Genomic DNA, 12,549 nt, shown 5'->3' on the forward strand with positions numbered 1-12,549 from the left:
TGGATCTGTAATCTCATGTCATTTCAATGTTGGAAATGTCAATGTACATGTCAATGTACACTGTGATTATATTAATGAATGTTCAGAATAACATATTCATGTTAAAAATGAAAAGCTTTGCTCCTTTCAGCAGCGGGTCGTTAGAAACCACTAGATGGCGCCAGGTCATTATAAACGAAGTGGCTGATTGCGCCGTAACGATTTCCATCACACACAATCTCTATAAACCATTTCATTAACCTATATTTTTGTCCACTACCCTCAGTAGACTACCCTCAGTAGACTACAGAAGACATCACATTGAAAAATATTTTTATAATTTTTATATATATCAGTGCCTTTGGAAAGTATTCAGACCCCTTGACTTTTTCAACATTTTGTTAAGTTACAGCCTTAATAAAGTGGATTAAATAAATACAAAACATCAGCAATCTACACACATTTGGAAAGGCTACACCTGGCTATATACGGTCCCACAGTTGACAGTGCATGTCAGAGCAAAAACCAAGCTATGAGGTCGAAGGTATTGTCCATTGAGTTCCAAGACAGGATTGTGTCGAGGCACAGTTCTTGGGAAGGGTACAAAAAATATTGTTTAGAAAAACAGTTTGCTTTACTGAGTCGTGGCTGAACGACGACATTATCAACATACAGCTGGCTGGTTATACGCTGTACTGGCAGGATAGAACAGCGGTGTCTGGTAAGGTAAGGGTTGACGGACTATGTGTTTTTGTAAATAACAGCTGGTGCACGATATCTAAGGAAGTTTCAAGCTATTGCTCATCTGAGGTAGAGTATCTTATGATAAGCTGTAGACCACACTATCCACCAAGAGAGTTTTCATCTGTATTTTCTGTAGCTGTTTACATACCACCACAGACAGAGTCTGGCACTAAGACAGCACTGAATGAGCTGTATTCCGCCATAAGCAAACAGGAAAATGCTCACCCAGAGGCGACGCTCCTAGTAGCCGGGGACTTTAATGCAGGGAAACTTAAATCCGTTTTACAAAATTTCTATCAGCATGTTAAATGTGCAACCAGGGGGAAAAAACTCTTGACCACCTTTACTCCACACACAGAGATGCATACAAAGCTATCCCTCACCCTCCATTTGGCAAATCTGACCACAATTGTAGCCTCCTGATTCCTGCTTCAAGGCAAAAAATGAAAGCAGGAAGCACCAGTGATTCAATCAACAAAAAAGTGGTCAGATGAAGCAGATGCTAAGCTACAGGACTGTTTTGCTAGCACAGACTGGAATATGTTCCGGGATTCTTACGATGGCATTGAGCAGTACACCACATCAGTTATTGGCTTCATCAATAAGTGCATCGACGTCGTCGTCCCCACAGTGACTATACGCACATACCCCAACCAGAAGCCATAGATTACAGGCAACATCCGCACTGAGCTAAAGGCTAGAGCTGCCGCTTTCAAGGAGTGGGACTCTAACCCGGAAGCGTATAAGAAATTCTGCTGTGCCCAGGACTAAGATCGAATTGTACTACACTGGCTCTGACACTAGTTGGATGTGGCAGGGCTTGCAAACCATTACAGACTACAAAGGGAAGCACAGCCGAGAGCTGCCCAGTGACACAAGCCTACCAGACAAGCTAAACTACTTCTATGCTTGCTTCGAGGCAAATAACACTGAAACATGCATGAGAGCACCAGCTGTTCCGGAAGACGTGAAGTGTGATCACGCTCTCCGCAGCCGATGTGAGTAAGGCCTTTAAACAGGTCAACATTCACAAAGCTGCAGGGCCAGACGGATTATCAACTGACAAGTGTCTTCACAACATTTTCAACCTCTCCCTGTCTGAGTCTGTAATACCAACATGTTTTCAGCAGACCACCATAGTCCCTGTGCCCTAGAACACAAAGGTAACCTGCCTAAATGACTACCGACCCGTAGCACTCACGTGTGTAACCATGAAGTGCTTTGAAAGGCTTGTCATGGCTCACATCAACACCATTATCCCAGAAACACTAGACCCACTCCAATTTGCATACCGCCCCAACAGATCCACAGATGGTGCAATCTCTATTGCACTCCACACTGCCCTATCACACCTGGACAAAAGGAACACCTATGTGAGAATGCTATTCATTGACTACAGCTCAGTGTTCAACGCCATATTGCCCTTAAAGCTCATCACTAAGCTAAGGACCCTGCGACTAAACACTTCCCTCTACAACTGGATCCTGGACTTCCTGATGGGCCGCCAACAGGTGGTAAGGATAGGTAACAACACATCCGCCATGCTGATCCTCAACACAGGGGCCCCTCAGGGCTGCGTGCTCAGTCCCCTCCTGTACAACAACCTCTCCCTCCACATGGTCAAGGCAAAGTAGATGATTGTGGACTACAGGAAAAAGAGGACCGAGCACACCCCCATTCTCATCAACGGGGCTGCAGTGGAGCAGGTTGAGAGATTCAAGTTCCTTGGTGTCCACATCACCAACAAACTAACATGGTCAAAGCACACCTTGACAGTCGTGAAGAGGGCACGACAAAACATATTCCCCCTCAGGAGACAGAAAAGATTTGGCATGGGTCCTCAGATCCTCAAAAGGTTCTACATCTGCACCATTGAGAGCATCCTGAATGGTTGCATCATTGCCTGGTGTGGCAACTGCTCGGCCTCCGACCGCAAGGCACTGCAGAGGGTAGTGCGAATGGCCCAGCTGAGGGCCAAGCTTCCTGCCATCCAGGACTTCTATAACAGGCAATGTTGGAGGAAGGCCCTAAAAATTGTCAGACTCCAGCCACCCTAGTCATAGACTGTTCTCTTTGCTACCGCACGGCAAGCGGTACCGGAGCGCCAAGTATAGGTCCAAGAGGCTCCTTAACAGCTTCTACCCCAAGCCATAAGACTCCTGAACAGCTAATCAAATGGCTACCCAGACCATTTGCTTCCCCCCCCCCCCCTCTTTTACACCGCTGCTACTCTCTGTTGTTGTCATCTATGCATAGTCACTTTAATAACTCTACCTACATGTACATATCAGCTCAACTAACATTGACTCTGTACCCCCCTGTATATATTCTCGCTATTGTTATTTTACTGCTGCTCTTTAATTACTTGTTACTTTTATTTCTTATTCTTATACATATTTTTTTAACTGCACTGTTGGTTAGGGGCTCGTAAGTAAGCATTTCACTGTAAGGTCTACACCTGTTGTAATCGGCGCATGTGACTAATAAAATTTGACTTGATTTGAAAATGTCTGCAGCATTGAAGGTCCCCAAGAACACAGTGGCCTCATCATTCTTAAATTGAAGAAGTTTGGAATCACCAAGTATCTTCCTATAGCTGGCCGCCCGGCCAAAATGATCAATAAGTCATGGAGTTGACCAAGAACCCGATGGTCACTCTGATAGAGCTCAAGAGTTCCTCTGTTGAGATGGGAGAACCTTCTAGAAGGACAACCAACTCTGCAGCACTCCACCAATCAGACATTTATGGTTGAGCGGCCAGACGGAAGCCACTCCTCTGTAAAATACCCATGACAGCCCGCTTGGAGTTTGCCAAAAGGCACCAAAAGACTCTGAACATGAGAAACAACTCTTTGGCCTGAATACCAAGCGTCACATCTGGAGGAAGCCTGTCACCATCCCTACTGGCTGTGGGGATGTGGGGATGTTTTTCAGCGGCAGGGATTGAGGCAAAGATGATACAAAGGGGGGAGGACGACAAGTCTCTGAATGTCCTTGAGTGGCCCGGACTTGAACCCGACCAAACATCTCTGTAGAGACCTGAAAATAGCTGTGCAATGACGCTCGAGAGGATCTGCAGAGAGGAATGGGAGAATAACTTAAAAAAAAAAAAAAGTATATATATTATATATATTATTTTTTACCCAATTTTGTGGTATCCAATTGTTAGTAGCTAATATCTTGTCTCATCACTGCAACTCCTGTATGGGCTCGGGAGAGACAAAGGTTGAAAGTCATGCGATACACAACCCAACCAAGCCGCACTGCTTCTTAACAAGCCAGCCGGAGGAGGAAATACCGTGCACCTGGTTATCGCGCACTGCGCCTGGCCCGCCACAGGAGTCGCTGGTGCACGATGAGACAATGATATCCCTACCGGCCAACCCTCCCTAACCCGGACGATGCTAGGCCAATTGTGCGTTGCCCCACGGACCTCCCCACGGTTACGACAAAGCCTGGGCGCGAACCCAGAGTTTCTGGTGGCACAGCCCTTAACCACTGCGCCACCCGGGAGGCCCACAGGAATGGGAGAATCTCACCAAATACAGCTGTGCCAAGCTTGTAGCGTCATACCCAAGAAGAGTGGAGACTGTAATCGCTGCCAAAGGTGCTTCAACAAAGTACTAAGTAAAGGGTCTGTATACTTATGTAAATGTAATATTTCAGGTTAAAAAAATATAAAAACGTGTTTTTGCTTTGTTATTATGGGGTATTGTGTGTAGATTGATGATAAAAACAAAGAATTGAATTCATTTTAGAATAAGGCTGCAACCTAAAAAAATGTGCAAAATGAAGGGATCTGAATACTTGCATACAGTACCAGTCAAAAGTGTGGACACACCTACTCATTCCAGGGTTTCGCTTTATTTGTACAACTTTCTACATTATAGAATAATAGTGAAGAGATCAAAACTATGAAATAGCACATATTGAATCATGTAGTAACCCAAAAGTGTTAAACAAATCAAAATATATTTTAGATTCTTCGAAGTAGCAACCCTTTGCCTTGAGGACAGCTTTGCACACTCTTGACATTATCTCAACCAGCTTCATGAGGTAGTCACCTGGAATGCATTTCAATTAACAGGTGTACCTTGTTAAAAGTTAATTTGTAGAATTTCTTTCCTTAATGCGTTTGAGCCAATTAGTTGTGTCGTGTCTTTGGCTATGCAGGATTAAGTGATATGACATGCTATTCTATAAAATAATTTCTCCATAATTAATATCACCTGATTGAGCTAATCATGTAAATGTAATTAACTAGAGAGTCGGTTACCACAAAGTAATATTTATAGAGCTGTTATCTTCCGAATAAACTCTTAAAGACCTAGTAATATTTTACATCAATAGCAGTCAATATTAATCGTCATCTTAATTCAGTCTCATCTGAAAGTTGTAAATTCTTGGTTATCTGCACAAACCCTGGCTAACAAGTTGAATCAGCAATTCAAAATTGGGTTTAATTATGTATTTACTAAATACCTAACTAATCACACAGAATTACACATACACATATTTAAATCATAACTTGTTTACAAATGACGTCATAAAGGAAAACGTCCCTAGCGGGCGGAACAGATATGACAGCTTGTTACACAAAAGAAAAGGGCTGGGTTGAGTGAAAGAGCGGGAAGACTGAGGAAAAAGGGCGAAGCTGTGCTATCGTAAATACCGTATCTAATGCATTCTAAATTACCGCCCATTTGGAAAAGGAAAATGCAATAAATATTTACTTTGAGCTGCGCTTCGGTAGGTTGGTGGTAGATGGAAGGCCGTGTTGTCCAACAGAGTCCTTGGTCCTTTGAAGAATGTCTCTGCTGGTAAATTGAATACGTTGTAGTAACGTCGTTGTGTGGTAGACAGGATACTCTGTCTGTTCCTTCCTAACCCTTGTTTGCATCTGCTGTTGCTAACTCAACGGCTAGGAGGTATCACTTCTGTAGTGAATAAGAGTTCAAAGTTCATACCATTCGCAACGAATGCTCACGCTGATGTTGGCTTCGTTCTGTAGTTATTATCTGAACCATTCTGACATCGGACCGTCGTCCTCACGTCCTCGGAACAGGAGGTTATGTTGTCATCAAGGGCTTTAATAGGAAGGGAGAGGAGGGCGTGTTTGAAAAGTTTTATAGCCCATGTTCCTTTACAGGGGCGGACCACTGATATCTTATGAAAACCCAAATCTCACATTTAAAAAAAAAAAATGTACCCCCTAATTTTGTGGTATCCAATTGTTTAGTAGCTACTATCTTGTATCATCACTCCAACTCCCGTACGGGCTCAGGAGAGACGAAGGTTGAAAGTCATGCATCCTCCGATACACAACCCAACCAAGCCGCACTGCTTCTTAACACAGTGCCATCCAACCCAGAAGCCAGCCACACCAATGTGTCGGGGGAAACACTGTGCACCTGGCAACCTTGGTTAGTGCGCACTGCACCCAGCCCGCCACAGGAGTTGCTGGTGCGCGATGAGACAAGGATTTCCCTACCGGCCAAACCCTCACAACGCTAGGCCAATTGTGCGTCGCCCGACCTCCCGGTCACGGCCGGTTACGACAGAGCCTGGGCGCGAACCCAGAGTCTCTGGTGGCACACCTGGCGCTGCAGTACAGCGCCCTTAACCACTGCGCCACCCGGGAGGCCCCAAATCTCACATTTTAGAAGCTAAAATCACATTTCATCCCATCACAAATAATTTCATATTCAAACATTTAAATTTAACAACAATGCCATGTGAATCCGATAACTCTGATGTGTAGACTTTACACTGTAGAGTTTATGTCATCTTATCATTGATGAGAATGTCTCAGATGACAACCGAACTGACATCATATTCATTAAGTTCAATTGGTCGGATTACCAGAATATAGTTCATCCCCCCCCCACACCTTCTGATGTTCCCAGAATCTCTATGTTAACCAAAGGGTTTGCAAATGTAACATCAGTAGGGTAGAGAGAGGAAAAAGGGGGGGAAGAGGTATTTATGACTGTCATAAACCTACCCTCAGGCCAACGCCATGACAGTTGTGTTGTGACTGTCACGACTGTCAAATGAAGACCAAAGCGCAGCGTGGTGAGCGTACATTTTCCTTTTTATTAGGATGATGACGCGGGACAAAAACAACCGTGCCGCTTAAAGGACTATGTGCCACAAACAACGTTAACCCCCACACTGAAAGGAGGGAAAATGGCTCCCTAAGTATAGTTCCCAATCAGAGACAACGATAGACAGCTGTTCCTGATTGAGAACCATACCTGGCCAAAACATAGAAATACAAAATCATAGAAAAAACAAAACATAGAATGCCCACCCCAAATCACACCCTGACCAAACCAAATAGAGACATAAAAAGGCTCTCTAAGGTCAGGGAGTGACAGTGACAAGGTGATATACAAAAGATAGCCCTATTTGGTAAAAGACCAAGTCCATGTTATGGCAAGAACAGCTCAAATAAGCCAAGAGAAACAACAGTCCATCATTATTTTAAGTGCAGTCACAAAAACCATCAAGCACTATGATTAAACTGGCTCTCATGAGGACCGCCACATGAAAGGAAGACCCAGAATTACCTCTGCTGCAGAGGATAAGTTCATTAGAGTTACCAGCCTCAGAAATTGCAGCCCAAATAAATTCTTCACAGAGTTCAAGCAACAGACACATCTCAACATCGACTGTTCAGAGGAGACTGCGTCAATCAAGCCTTCATGGTCGAATTGCTTCAAAGAAACCACTACTAAATGACACCAATAAGAAGAAGAGACTTGCTTGAGCCAAGAAACACAAGCAATGGACATTAGACTGGTGGCAATCTGTCCTTTGGTCTGATGAGTCCAAATGTTATATTTTTGGTTCCAACCGCCGTGTCTTTGTGAGATGCAGACTAGGTGAACAGATGATCTCTGCATGTGTGGTTCCGAAGGTAAAGTATGGAAGAGGAGGTGTGATGTGTGGGGGTGCTTTGCTAGTGACACTGTCAGGGATTTATTTAGAATTCAAAGCAAACTTAACCAGCATTGCTACTATAGTATTCTGTAGTGATACGTCATCCTATCTGGTTTGCCCTTAATGGGACTATCATTTATTTTTCAACAGGACAATGACCCAACATACCTCCAGGCTGTGTAAGGGCTATTTAACCAACAAGGAGAGTGATGGAGTGCTGCATCAAATGACCTGGCCCCCACAATCACCCGACATCAACCCAATTGAGATGGTTTGGGATGAGTTGGACCGCAGAGTGAAGTAAAAGCAGCTAAAAAGTGCTCAGCATATGTGGGAACTCCTTCAAGACTGTTGGAAAAGCATTGCAGATGAAGTTGGTTGAGAGAATTCCAAGAGTTTGTTAAGGCAAAGGGTGGCTACTTTGAAGAATATAAAATATATTTTGATTAGCTTAACCCTTTTAAGTGTTATTTCATAGTTTTGATGTGTTCACTATTATTCTAAAATGTAGAAAATAGTCAAAATACAGAAAAAGCCTTTAATGAGTAGGTGTGTCCAAACTTTGTGTACAAAGCATTAAGAACACCTTCCTAATATTGAGTCTCCCTCAGGACAGCCTCAATTCGTCGAGGCATGGACTCTACAAGGTGTTGAAAGCGTTCCACAAGGATACTGGCCTGTGTTGACTCCAATATTTCCCACAGTTGTGTCAAGTTGGATGGATGTCCTTTGGGTGTTGGACCATTCTTGAAACACACAGTAAACTGTTGAGTGTGAAAACCCCAGCAGTGTTACAGTTCTTGACACAAACCATTGTGCCTGGCACCTACTACCATACCCTTTCAAAGGCACTATTTTGTCTTGCCCATTCACCCTCTGAATGGCACACATACACAATCCATGTCTCAATTGTCTCAAGGCTTAAAAATCCTTATTTAACCAGTCTCTTCCCCTTCATATTAACTGATTGTAGTGAATTTAACAAGTGACATCAATAGCTTTCACCTGGATTCACCTGGTCAGTCTATGTCATAGAATGAGCATAATGTTTTATGCACTCAGTGTATATGATATGGTTATATATGTTTTTATAAACTGGGTGGTTCAAGCCCTGAATGCTGATTGGCTGACAGCCATGGTATATCAGACTGTATTCCATGGGTATGACAAAATGTTTGTTTTTCCAGCTCTAATTAAGTTGTTAACCAGTTTATAATAGCAGTAAGGCACCTCGGGGGTTTGCGATATATGGCCAATATACCATGGCCAAGGGCTTTGTCCAGGCACTCTGCGTCCAGGCACCTTAGCCGTGGTATATTGACCATATACCACACCTCCTTGGGCCTTATTGCTTACATAACCTTTGGGGGGAGCTGTAGTCCAGTCCAGGTAGTCATCACTGGTATGGCAGCCCACTGTAGGTCATTTCTGTGCCCCCCCCCCCCCCCTTCGATCCTTCAGTCAATGTTGGCGTAACCATGGCGACTGCTCTCTGCTCAGTGCCATAGCAATGCCCTATGACCCTGGAGAGGTAACCTTTGGCCTGAGGGTCATCAGCAAGGATCAAAGGGGTCAGCACTGGCCAGAGGGGCAGTTAGAGCACTTCACTGAGTGGCTATCATTTGCCCTGGTGATAGCCTCGTCTTTATAGTTGGAGTATTGACCACTTGGCCCCTCGTATACTGTCCATAACACCTTATCCACTTTACAGGCTACTAAAGTGTAGTGGGTAAGGTGTTATGTGCAATGTTTATGAGATTGAAAGTGTCTGTTTTGTGTGTCCTTGCAAAATATATTTTTCTTTCGTGATCATGTAAGGTTTTATTCAGTGATTACCTGATGAATTACACTGAACAAAAATATGAACTCAACATGTAATGTGTTAGTTTCATGAGCTGAAATAAAAGATCCAAGAAATGTTCCATACTCACAAAAAATGGTTTACTTCTCTGTTAGTGAGCATTTCCAGCCCAGGACCTCCACATCCGGCTTCTTCACCTGCGGGATCGTCTGAGACCAGCCACCCGGGCAGCTGATGAAACTGTGGGTTTCCACAATCGAAGAATTTCTGCACAAACTGTCAGAAATCATCTCAGGGAAGCTCATCTGGTTGCTCTTCGTCTTCACCAGGGTCTTGACCTGACAGCAGTTCAGCGTCGTACTCGACTTCAGTGGGCAAACGCTCACCTTCCATGGCCACTGGCACGCTGGAGATATGTGCTCTTCATGGATGAATCCCAGGTTCAACTGTACCAGGCAGTAGGCAGACGTGTGGGTGAGCGTTTTGCTAATGTCAATGTTGTGAACGGAGTTCCCCGTGGTGGTGGGGTTATGGTATGGGGCAGGCATAAGCTACGGACAACAAACACAATAGCATTTTATCAATGGCAATTTGAATGCACTGCGATACCGTGACGAGATCCTGAGGCCCATTGTCGTGCCATTCATCCGCCGCCATCACCTCATGTTTCAGGATAATAATGCACAGCCCCATGTTGCAAGGATCTGCCACAATTCCTGGAAGGTGAAAATGACCCAATTCTTCCATGGCCCACATAATCACCAGACATGTCACTCATTGAGCATGTTTGGGATACTCTGGATCGACATGTAAGACAGCATGTTTCAATTTTGGCCAATATCCAGCAACTTCACACAGTTATTGAAGAGGAGTGGGACAACATTCCACAGACCACAATCAACAGCCTGATCAACTCTATGTGAAGGAGAAGTGTGGCGCTACATGAGTCAAATGATACTGACTGGTTTTCTGATCCACGCCCCTACATTGTTTTTAAGGTATCTGTGACTAACCGATGCATATGTGAAATCCCTAGATTAATGCCTAATGAATTTATTTCAATTGAATGATTTCCTTACATGAAATGTAACTCAGTAAAGGATGTGTTTATATTTTTGTTCAGTGTAATAACCAACTGTGGTTACATGTCAGGGTGGGCACCTCGGGTCCTAGAGGGGCTGCAGTTTGTGCACTGTTTTGTTCCAGCCCAGCACTAACACACAGACAATGTCAAGTAATCAACTGATAATGTTCTTCAATTCAGATCACGTCTCGTTGAATCATGTGTTACAGCTGAGCTGGAACTAAACCCTGCACATCCAGCAGCCCAAGACATTGCCCATGCCTTCCCTAGTACTATCTACATTTAACATTTAAGTCATTTAGCAGACGCTCTTATCCAGAGTGACTTACAAATTGGTGCATTCACCTTATGACATCCAGTGGAACAGTAGTGCATCTAAATCTTTTAAGGGGGGGTGAGAGGGATTACTTTATCCTATCCTAGGTATTCCTTAAAGAGGTGGGGTTTCAGGTGTCTCCGGAAGGTGGTGATTGACTCCGCTGTCCTGGCGTCGTGAGGGAGTTTGTTCCACCATTGGGGGGCCAGAGCAGCGAACAGTTTTGACTGGGCTGAGCGGGAACTGTACTTCCTCAGTGGTAGGGAGGCGAGCAGGCCAGAGGTGGATGAACGCAGTGCCCTTGTTTGGGTGTAGGGCCTGATCAGAGCCTGGAGGTACTGAGGTGCCGTTCCCCTCACAGCTCCGTAGGCAAGCACCATGGTCTTGTAGCGGATGCGAGCTTCAACTGGAAGCCAGTGGAGAGAGCGGAGGAGCGGGGTGACGTGAGAGAACTTGGGAAGGTTGAACACCAGACGGGCTGCGGCATTCTGGATGAGTTGTAGGGGTTTAATGGCACAGGCAGGGAGCCCAGCCAACAGCGAGTTGCAGTAATCCAGACGGGAGATGACAAGTGCCTGGATTAGGAATTCTCTGTGTGACCAAAGCAGCCTACAGTAGAAAGGGAAATCCTGTTTGACCATACTAAGCAGTGTGATCTCATCCCAGCCCCTCTTCTTTCTTTCCTTCCTTCCTCCTGATGATGTATGCCCCCTGAGCAGATGGCTTGTCAATATCAATATATTAATCTTACAGGCAGCATGGCGATGTGGACAGCTCCATGGAAGAGCTGCGAGCGGAGGGGTTACGAGACGGATGGGTGGAGGTATGGAGGGGGACATGACAAGGACAGAGAAAGGGAAGAAGGCCGAAAGAGAAATGAGAGGAGGACGAGAGATGAAAGGAAATGGAGGAAACAAAATGAGAGAGAGAGAGGGAGGGAGGGAGAGAGAGAGAGAGAGAGAGAAAGAGAGAGAGAGAGAGAGAGAAAGAGAGAGAGAGAGAGACAGAGACAGAGAGAGAGACAGAGACAGAGAGAGAGAGAGAGAGGGAGGGAGGGAGGGAGAGAGAGAGAGAGACAGAGAGAGACAGAGAGAGAGAGAGACAACACTGGACTCTGGGTAGAAGAAACACTGCAGGCTGTATCTTCATTAACAGTGATGATGAAGAGGACATTCCTCTATTCTATATTCAATCCCATTCATTAAGAATCAAATGGATGGTCTGTGAAACACAGTCTCATTGTGTGAGAAAGGCCTGAACTCAACAGAATCCCTAACGATAATGACTGGCCGAGTGAACACTGAGCTAAAATGCATGTAGAATCCATCATTCTCAGACACCAAATATCTGGTCTTCTTCACGGCAAATATCTCAGAGAACAGTGATTTATTGGGGAGAAGTGCCATCTTATTTTAGTGCAGGAATACAACCCTGTCCTCCACTGACCCCTCTTTGGGCACCAGGCTAGTAAAAACACGTCCGGTCCGGAGGGCCGGACAATAAACATGATGGGCTACTCAATAGCCATCCCCTGCCCTGACCCCTCACCCCTCAACTCTGACCCAAACCACATGGTCCAGATTACACTGGGGAGCGACAAACCTTTGACCCACACGTCCTCTCTCTCTCCGCCCCTCTGGCTTGGTGTCATATTTGCTATTCTGGGTTGATTGTTCATTT

This window comes from Oncorhynchus nerka, linkage group LG9b (assembly GCF_034236695.1).
Source record: "Oncorhynchus nerka isolate Pitt River linkage group LG9b, Oner_Uvic_2.0, whole genome shotgun sequence".
NCBI classification, from domain to species: Eukaryota; Metazoa; Chordata; class Actinopteri; order Salmoniformes; family Salmonidae; genus Oncorhynchus; species Oncorhynchus nerka.